Source organism: Pistacia vera, unplaced genomic scaffold (assembly GCF_008641045.1).
Source record: "Pistacia vera cultivar Batoury unplaced genomic scaffold, PisVer_v2 Contig173, whole genome shotgun sequence".
Taxonomy (NCBI): domain Eukaryota; kingdom Viridiplantae; phylum Streptophyta; class Magnoliopsida; order Sapindales; family Anacardiaceae; genus Pistacia; species Pistacia vera.
The window spans coordinates 1379675-1388576 of record NW_022195823.1 but is presented as its reverse complement, the minus strand read 5'-3'; positions in this window follow the sequence as shown (position 1 = coordinate 1388576).

Genomic DNA, 8902 nt, shown 5'->3' with positions numbered 1-8902 from the left:
AAATCGGTTATATGTTTCTCCTTTATGAGTCCATGGAGCACGGCCCACTTTCCATTTGTTTTTTTCTAAGACCCAGTTCCTCTCTTCAATTCTATGGGCTTGGTCCATGAGCTCAAACAAATTATTGGGCCGCACCAATCTCAACTCAGCCTTGATCTCTTCTTTCAGCCCACTTGTAAATGTGCCCATAAGCAGCTCTTCTTCAACCTCTTGCATGGGAGCAGCCAGCAGTTCAAACTGCTCACGGTAATCAGTCACGGTGGTGGTCTGTTTCAGCATTACCAGAGATTCAAACGCCGATCCTTTGTACGACGGTCTAAATCGGTCTATCACTGCTTTTTTGAACGATCGCCAGTCTGAAAATGGCGCACGGGAATCTACCCATTGGAACCAGTTCAGTGCTCGTCCTTCCATGCACACTACCGCCGCTTCTAATTTCTCCTCCTCCGCAAACTTATTCACCTGGAAGTATCTATCGGCTCAGAATAGCCAGCCATGGGGGTCCTCACCATAAAAAACTGGTAACTCCAGTTTTCTCACCTTCCGATCTTCTCCTCCATTCTCGTTAGATCTTGATTGGTTTGATTGATTTAGGTTTAGGTCCTCGTTGCTCCCCTGGGTACCCGATGATTCAACCTTATCCTTCCCTCGGTTCACACTCCCATCCCTCTCCTCTTTCAATTTAATCCATTCCCTCAACTCCAGCAAGTACTCCTTGATGCTGCCGACGTCCTCATTAACAATGTTAACATCTTCCTTAACACTCCCCATCTCTCTCTCAATTCCCTCCATTCTTCCTTCCATTCTCTTATTCACCATTACCCACACGTTGCTCTGATACCAATTTGTTGAGAACCTGGATCCTCAACGCAACTCAATCCACTGACTGTAATTCAGTATTCACACAGTAGTGTTCAACTCAAAACAGCAATGAAGATTATAAAAGGGCAAGGAAAATTATACTGTATTGAATGATTGAAATGGAAATTACAATATAAAAAGGTGTAGAAAACCAGTGCAGTAAATAAAAGATATCTAGCTCTTCGAGGGGCTAGTTCCTCCCAATTCCATACTCAAGAGTTTTACATGCTTTTACAATTGAAATCCCACAATATATATTCCCCCAACGTCACACCCAAAGCATGCTTCTTGCCACGTGGATAACTAACTCCCCTTTTTGCGCATCAGCTGAATTGCCTTCACTCTCCTTTTGTACGTGTGAGAAATAAGAGTCGTATCACTTTGCAACTGGAGTGTGGTGGCCACTAGGTCAGTGGGTCGAGAAGTCATGCGCCCATCAAAGGTCGTGGAGAGTTGACATTCTAATAGGGTGTATACCACCAGCTATAAGTGTTCCGACAGTTGCCTTAGTGGATCCAACACAGATGGGTCTAGCCTCGAGGAAGCAGGCACCTCTTCGAGCCGTTGTTTGCTTGCTCTCCTCTGGGCAGCTGTGGTCATTCCCTCTCCCCTATATGAACTCTTGGGGGCAGTCGGAGTGCTAAGGGCGTCCTTCAAGGGCATCCCCAAGCAAAAGACGTGGTAGGGTTGAGATCTTTTTGGCAACACCCCGAAGCCCTCTGGTTCAAACTCCCACTCCTCTTCGGTGGGTAGTTGCTTTCTCTTCCTGGTCTTCTGGCCCATGGTCTTCTTCTTTGAAGCACGAGCAGCCGTAGGCTAGGGAACTTCTTCATGTTGCCCCGTGGGTTGTTTCTTTTAGGCACCAATTTGTATCCCTCCCATGGGGACATCGCTGAAAGTCACTCTAGTCGATTTAGTTGGGTCGATTCTGGGGAATGTGAATCCCCCAACTCTCCTCGATGTCTTCGGGACCCTTGGTGGCGTGGTTGCTACATGACATGAAAATGTGTCAGCAAAGAAAGTCTTTCGTTAATAAAGACATAGAGTTCTCCTGCATAAGAAGACACTTATGAGTTGGAGTTTCCAAGGACGCCTCAGGACTAAAGAAACCGTACTTTCATAAATTGGCAGTGGTCACAAGCAGCTTCGTGTCGCAACTTTGGTCAAGCAATAGACCAAATGCCTCGATGCAACTGAAATCTGTCAGAGCCAACAACCTGGTCGTTTTGTTTTTTGCAAGAAAGCAAAGGGTGCGTTAGCCTTACTTATTGAGGAAGGGTTAAAGATAAAGGATAAACTGTTTGGAAATTAAAAGGAAAACCTACTTGATTCTCTAAATTTACAAACACCATCATACTCAAAGAAGAAATATTTGGTTTCGTAAGCCCTGACGTTGCTAGGGTAACCAAATATCCCTCCCTCGATTGTTGATCGTTTTGAGAAGTAGTATGAATCCTTATCTTTACTCCTCTTCAAATAGTAGGCGCAGCCGAGCTCCACAACTGTCAGCTTGTCGAGTCTATGTTCACCACATGTGATATACATAGCGATCGTTATCATATATGCATTGGGTGTTAACTGGAATGGTACGACCTCGAAGTGGTCGAGGATCGACCTAATGAAAGGGTGAAAGGGTATGGTCACCCCACATCTGAAAATTTCTTCTCAGATTGCAGCCATTCCCTCTGAAGGGTCTTGGGCAGTATGTGACCTGTGTTGTTAGACGTTTACATTGATCGCAAGCTGATCTACCACCTTTTGTATTTCGTCTGTGGTGGTTACTAATAATATCGCTTGTTTGGGACCTGTCGAGGTGCCCGGTGGCTGCAAGCTTGTCCTTTCAGCTTCTCTTATCTCAAGAGCGTCCATTGCTCTTAAAGTCTGAAAATGTACGACATACAGAGATGTCTCAGTCTCCGTATGACGACTTAAAAGAACAAAAAGAAACCCTAGTCTCTCTCCCATAAAACTAAAAACCCTAAAAATTCTTAAGGATGATTCCCCAAAGATCTTTGCCCTAGATTTTAACTCTTAAAAGTGTTCCATTTCGAACACTGCCCGCGAATGTGCATCGTGTAATCCTAGCAGACATCTATTCCCACCATTACTGTGAAAAACTAAGTTTTTTTAACAGAAATGAAAAAGAGAAAAATAGAAGAAATTTTCTTTACCTTTGGATTATAAGGAGTGGATGTTCTGTCATAGCGACGAGTGTACATCAACTGGAAAGAGGATGAACTGATTTCTTGAGTATGAAAACGGTGTTTTTTCCTCTGAAAGTGCAAGTTCTTTGAAAAATGTGGGATAGGCTTAGGATTTTATAAGGAAGATTGCGACGTTTGGCTTCCCTTGTAAGCGACGTTTGGGCGGGACGCGTTTCTAGCCATTAGACGCGACCATGTGTCGTCAATCCTCATGAAGAGTAACCTTCACGCTTCATGGAGATCAATCAACATTTCCCTCCGTTGGAGTCACCAAACGTCGGCGTGGTCATCCCCTCCACATTAAATACACCCTCATCCGCATTTAATGCTTTAAAAGAGAATGTCATTTCAGCATGGCTTGCATTTAATGCTCATAGCTTACACTTATTGCACAAAGACACGTATGTCAGATAAAGCTTATTTTATTTACCAGAACAACTGTCAAGTGCAACAGATAATATCTGAAGAGGTCCTTCGAATAAAACGCTCTCCCCCATACATCAAACTCGGAGCGAAGTGATTTCTAGCTTTAGATAGTAAAATACTCTAAGTACTTTCAGGCCACAGATGACAGATAGAGTTCGAAACACATCGATATAACACTGGGTAGGATCCGACATAGGTCGCTAAACCGTAAGGGATGATCGCCTCAGGTCGCTTCTGTAACTCTCAAAGATCCATGTCGCGACCTCTATTCAATTCGCTAGTCAAGTTAAGTCATCAACCTCATATCATTCAGGCTGTTCTTAACTGACAGTTCAAGCAAATGCCCTTCGAGACAAGCCATGTCGCGGCATAATCATGAAGTTCTCAAGATTAAATTTTTGAACCTTAAGAACTAAAGAGCTTCTGCTATGCTTAAAAAATCAAGGCTAACGCGAGCTTACGTCAACAAGCGCCAATCAGAGTTCATGAAGGTTTTGTGCCATCCAGGAGCTGCCATCGTCCAATGACAGAAAGAGTATAGATGTCATCAACTTGGCAGACTCAAGTTTTGTCTATGAGTGGATGGGAGTCGCCCACCTATCAAAGCCCTATGCGATTTAAGGATATCTCTTATGTAATCAACCAATGGGAAGCGCGGTAGGAATTGTACTACACCTGCCCACTTGCAGACTTGTAATCATTACCTTGAAATCTTTGACTATAAATAGAGGGCTCCCCCTCTCATTTTTTGGGATTCTGATAAAAAAAAAAAACCTACATTCTGATTGTAACATTTTATTCTTAGACATAGATAACCTACCAGAAAGAGACTGACTTGATTCTCTCTGAATAATTAGTCATTTGTATCTCTGCTCACTGTTTACTATACGCATCCTGTAATCTCATATATATAAACGAACAGTGGACGTAGGATTTGCTTTAAGCATCCGAACCACTTTAAAAATCATCTTCTATTTATTTCATTGCATTTTTTATTCACGTGTAATTTCTAAATCAGCTTAACACTTTGCACGTGCGAATCGTTAGTGTCAAAATCCAGTATCAACAATATGTATATATATAGATCTTTAAACTCTTTGTCTAGATGATTGGAATAAAAGGATAATCAAAAAATTGAAATCTGACAATAAAAACAAATAGAGATTGGATGCTCCATCAAAGTATCAAACACGATCTTGTCATGTTTTGTTAATCTAATTTTGGTGTTATACGTGTTTTAATGGATAAAGTAGTGAGTAACTATACAAACAATGCCTAATTCTGCTAGTGTCGGCGTTGTGTTCCCTTGCTTTATTAAGCATCAAGAATCAATCTTTTAAGATAAATGAAAATTAGTACATGAATTATGAGAAAACTTGAATAAGAAAAAAGAATAAAGTGAAGTGGGTCAAAGAGAATGCTGATAAAGATTCGCCATGTCTTTATTAAGACAATATCTATGAAATTTATAATAATGAAGGCAGGTTTTGTCAAAATCAATGAACAGAAGATTGATTTGGATGGTTATGCAATTTTATTTTTAATTCCAAACATGAATCTATCATTTGTATTATATGTAACCTAGAGCGGAGCACGTTCGACCCATTTTTTGTTTCCTACTTTATTTATATTTACTTATCGAGTAAAATTATTAAAAGATAGAGTACTCGACATGTTCCCACCCAATGTTTGTGAATCTACAAGTTCGCACTCTTGATTTCATAAATTTCATATTCATACTCTTAAATTAACACTGTTAGGGTTTGACACAGTATAGAATGTGTTATTACCAAACTGTCTTTTAATTTTTACTTTTAATTGTGGTGGCTAAATATCAGAAACCTCCCTGAAAGATGGAAGCTTGTCCATTGTACCCCTACAAACTGGGCAAACCCCAGACACCACAATCGACACCATAGATCGGCTAAAGCCACGTTAGCAGTGACGTGAAGGAGATTAGGAGTGGCACCCCTCACCCTCGCTTGACCACCGCCCACGAGGGGGGTCGGATTGCGCAATTTCCGCGACTTTTCCTCTCACCCACCACTGCTTATAGGCCATTTTCAGTCGATTCCGACATCACCAAGCTCCCCCCTCACCACCATCATAACACCCACGCAACAATCACCAAAACCCCTCACACTTCCACCCCAATGCACCCACAAATCGTTAGCCGACAACCCAAGCAATCTCATGCGATTCTCCAAGTTTACGGCTAGATTCTAACATGATTTTGACATCGAAAATACCCCCTTTCACAACCACTTGAACCCCCATCCTCTCCTCAACAAAACCCACTCCTCCATTGGCCTCCTCCACTCATTGTTTGTCATCCACGAGCTGCCAAGTCACGTTTCTGTCATAGGGGTGCAATCGTCATATTTCAAACTTGAGATGGGGAGGGTGCTTGTGAGAGAAATTTGAGATGTTGAGGGTTATTTTGAAATTTTTATTTTTATTTCAAATTTAATGTAGTATAAATGACCAATTTACCCTTTAACTATTACACTAAACCATTTTCTATTAATTTAAGGGTGTGAATTGGAATTTATGAAACTAGGGGTGGGAACTATACATTCGCCAAACGTGGGAACATGTCCTTTACTCTAAAAGATACATAGATAAAGTGACTGAATCTGTGTTTTTTTTAAATGGGTCCAAAATCAGGTTGAGGTGCATGTGCTTAAGCAAATCAAGTCCAAATCATGATATGTTTATCGAGGTATGGAGAGGTATGTGCACTAGTGTCATCAAGTTTTAGCCTTGTCAGGCGGCGGTCTATTTCATTCAAATCTTCATCAGTTTATTAATGGGAGTTGGGGAGCTTAAACTTGCTTCATAGGATTCTGGTTATGATCAATAATTAACTTTGTCAACTTTCTAATTTCCATTTATTCAAATAATATTCAAAGCTAATGACAATATGCATAATGTAAATATCTTTTTTTTTTTTTTTTTTTTTTTTTTGTGGATCATGTGTCCAGTCCAGTTTGAGTGTACCTCAACTAATCCTTCAGAGTCCTGAAATGAAAGACCGAGTAAATTACGTCAGTGGCCATCTCTATTATGCCGGGAAGAGTCGAATTCTAATCTATATTAGACCCTATTTTTTTTACCATCATCATCAGTGATGATTGTATAACTAATATCCAATGTACAAGTTTGCGGAAATTTTACCATGCATGTGAAATCTAATAGTTAAGACTTAAGGCTACCGGTGAGTGGCATCCAATATCTGGAAAATGGTAGAAAATGGATTGATTTTCTAAATTCTATGATTTTGATGTGAAACTTACATCAACTGTACTCAAGAAAATCAGTAGCAGTGGTTTATATACTATGGAGCCATTAAGGGGTAATAATGCTAACCCTCGATCATTACCTTTGACAAATTATAAGTAGCATGATGAGTCCAACAAATTTGCCCCTAAAGTCACAGACTCACAGATGCAAGCACCATATCTCAGTTTCCAATTGGGATCAATGGAAGTGAGTCAGAGTCAATTTACCAATAGTTTTATTTGTCTTGAATCTTGATCTCCGGGATTTTGCTTGCAGTTTACTTGGGAGACAGATCTAGCATAATCATGTTCTCAAATATTTAGTTTTTTGGTACAAAATTACAAGTCATTAAATTTTCTATAGTAGTATCTGTTTCCTTCGTGAACCTATGATCATTAATTATGAAAAATGACAAGCGAATCTGTTAAATTCACTTCTAAAGTTGACCATTATGAACGCTTTGAAGAACTATTTAACTTAGCTAGAGTTACAGTAACAATAACTTTGACTGATACTGTTTTAGGAATAGTTCAGTCTCTATTCTCCTGTCAAACAAGAGCTTTTTTACAAAGGGTCTCCATTTATTCAACACGACTATTTTCTTTAAAGTTCCACAACCGATAACGCATCAATTCCTGCCGCCCAAACCATATATGGAACTTAAAGAACCAAACTAGAAAATTTGTGGAGTGTAGGCATGAGGTGGAGTTCAAATTTCTGGTATGCGGGCTTGAAGGGTTGCGCTCAACAGTCAACAGACCCACAGGTCTGTGTATTGAGCCCAACTTTCTTAAGATTCAGGTTTATATTTAGGCCTGCTAATACAGTAACAGGCTGGGTTCAGCTCCAGCCAACCTGTCTCATTCGACTTGTCTATTCTACCAAGCTGATACCATATAATCATTTAGAAAGACTATCTACTTGACTCCAAAATCCAAATCTACAAAGTGACGATTATCAAGCTGAATCTAAAAGATAATCTCTATGTCATTTTTTACAAAAGCAAAAATGATATGATTGAATCTGACTTTCCTTATTGATTAAATGGTTCATATAGATAAATTGTGGTTTCTTCGATTTTGATAGATGACAACTTGCATTTCCATTTGTGATTAGGGATGCTGGAAATATCCAGCAAGGTTAAATACTCAAAAAAACCCAGTTTCACCATGTGAGAAATCTCTGAATAAGTTCAGAGGTGAGAATGAGAAAAATTATATATCTCCGGAACCGAGGACAGAGAATAGGAAAGGTGAAAACTTGCAAAAGTTGTCCTCATCATTGGTAAAAATATGTAATATTATTAAATATATATAATTTTGTACTTAATATTTCATTTAAATTAATAAATAAAATCCAAGGATTTTTGGGTACTGGAGGTGGGTTGCGTATAGTATTCCCCTCCTAGGACACAACCCCATGCTCGCTCCCAAAATGCTGAAGCTTAAAGTTTCCTTGAATCTTTTTTTTTTTTTTTTTTTTTAAATTCTGTCTTATTTTTGCACATTCATCACACATACTAAATCTTTTGAACACTATTGCCTTTTTTTTTTCACCGGGATTGTCCGAGTCAACTTGCATATACTTTAACCAATCCTCAGGATCTTGAAACTACTGGTCGAGTAAGAACCCCTATGATTATCCCTATTAATGTCTAAGAGGATTCAAACTTAAAAACTCATTAAACCTTCTTTTACTTTTTTTTTTTTTTTACTATCAGGCTACCGAATGGTGGTTCCCTATTGCTCTCTTCCATCGCCTAAAGTTTAACACATTTGACAAAGGATCTCAATAGTCTTCTCAGATCTTGCTTACTATTGGCCTTGGTTTCATTAGCATTTAGCACCTGCCCCACCTGAATATGGATTCTAGAGCCTATATCATTTTCCCACAGCCTTCAAAATCATAACTTTTAGAAATGATAATTCTCTGCAAACCCTGAACTCTGTAAGTGTAGTTGAACCATTTCCTATTCCTAAATTTTTCTATCCAAACTTGGAAAGAACGGCCTTAAAAAATATTTGAAGACTGAATTTCTGTTCTTGCCTGAGTAAACTCAATCATTTTTTTTTTCTTCCAACCAAATCACACAATATTCCCGATCCATTGAAGATCAAATAAGTTAAAAA